The sequence below is a fragment of the Pelophylax lessonae genome (genome assembly GCF_965119305.1).
Source record: "Pelophylax lessonae genome assembly, chromosome: 6".
NCBI lineage: Eukaryota > Metazoa > Chordata > Amphibia > Anura > Ranidae > Pelophylax > Pelophylax lessonae.
The window spans coordinates 217,247,144-217,249,209 of NC_138773.1; positions in this window are offsets into that span (position 1 = coordinate 217,247,144).

Genomic DNA, 2,066 nt, shown 5'->3' on the forward strand with positions numbered 1-2,066 from the left:
ACTGTTACTGTCAGGCCTTCCATAACTTACAAACATTGTTTTTCTGTGTATATGAATTAGAATGTAAGAAAACAAACTGTAATTGACAAATAAAACCACTTTTTTTTCAACAAATATTTTGAATGTCTTATTGTTTATATGACACAAGCTGAAAATTGCATTTTGATTATATTCTTTAAGAAGATCTTAACACCTTCACCTAATCCCCATTCTTTATCCCCATCTCAATTAAGATTTGTAATGACCACTAGGGAGTTCTTATTGTTCAGGTGGTATGTACTCAAAGGTAGAGAGCTGCAGTAGTAAAAAAAAGTATAAAAAAAAGTGAAACCAGGATCAGGGAGACACGCAGACCTAAATGTTCTATTTTCATGGTACTGAGCAACATAGCCATCTGGCAATTACCTAATTCAACACCAATAGGTTGTTATATCTCCTGGTAGTATGAGATAAATATGATCACCATAGTAAATCCCTTAGGATGCATGCAGGGTGCTCTTAGGTTGACATTTTGATTTCAAATTCTGTGTCTAGTTCACACATGTAAGGCTATCTGCTTTATATTCCATTTTATATGTATGATTTTTCTTTTCTTTTTTTTTTTTTTTTACCCTTAATACATTCCAGTTTATGAACTTTATTTCAGAAAAAAAAAGCTTACGATTTACCAGAATAAGAGAAGAGTACAGTTGTTTTTTGGTCATAATTAATAAAATATATATGATGTGATTACTGGCAGTTACAAGTGTTTAAAGAATAAGTTCCCCCTTTGTAACATGTTACATGTTACACCCATATTCAGAACCCATGTTTTGTGAAATGAAAACTACAAGATCAGACAGCCTTTGTGGCTGTCAGTGTGTAGTTCTTAATGAACTACCACGGTGCTGTTGAGCGCTGTGGTAATTCATTGATGCTCCCTATTAATGTGTAATTGCTTAATCGCAGGATGTACAGCCAAACAGCTTACACACAGAGCCTGCAAGAGCCCTGTATAGCACCCACTATCTGCTGATCATGGTGCAATGCTTTCCAGGCTCCCAATTAAAAAAATAATAAATGCACATTTTTTTTTACCTGCAAAAGAGATGTGCATTTATTATTTGTGTGAACTTATTCTATTATAATAAGAGGAGAGGATGCCGTGTGACCAGTGAGCAAGAACAGGAAGGGAGGTCGCTGGGGGCTGTGTGATCAATAAACAAATGTAAAGTGAGAGGATGATGTGGTATGATGAGTGATCAGTGTGTGACAGGAGGAGGAGAAGACAATGGGGGCCTAGTGATTAGTAGGGATGATCGAACTTTTCAAAAGTTCGGTTCGGCCAGAACATCCGAACTTCCCGAAAGTTTGGCCCGGATTTCAGAACCCCATTGAAATCAATGGGACCCGAACTTTGGTAATCAAAAAACACAATTTTGAAGCCCTAAAACCCAATAAATGCCCCTAAAAAGTGCCTAGGGTTCCGGGTTATGCCCCAGGGACTATTAATCACACAAAAAAAGTTCTTAAAAATTGTCATTTTTGATAGAGAGCCAATTATTGAAAATATTAAAAAAAAAATTCTTTGTATTTAGTGTCTGGGGGGGGGTCTAAAAAGTGTACCTGTGAAGTTTCAGCTCTGTAGCATGTCCAGAACCAGAAAAAAAAGATCGTTTGTAATAGGTCACTTATAGAACAGGGATATGGCTCCGCTATTTTCACACCTTTAGTTTAGTAGCAAGCATTTTTTTGGGCATTTTTTGGGGACTTTGGAGGCAGGCAAAACATCTGAACTTCTGTGTAGGGGTATATATACATACACCCATGTCTGTATATATACACATACACATATATAGGTGTGAAAATAGCAGAAATCTATGCTTGCGCTAATTCACACTAATATGGCTTCTCTCCTATAACACCTATATATGTGTATGTGTATAAATACATATAAGTGTGTGTGTATATATAACCCTATACAGAAGTTCAGATGTTTTGCCTGCCTCCAAAGACCCCAAAAAAATGCCCAAAAAAATGCCTGCGCCAAAAAAAAAAAAATGCCCAAGTGTGTTCTTGCAGGCGTT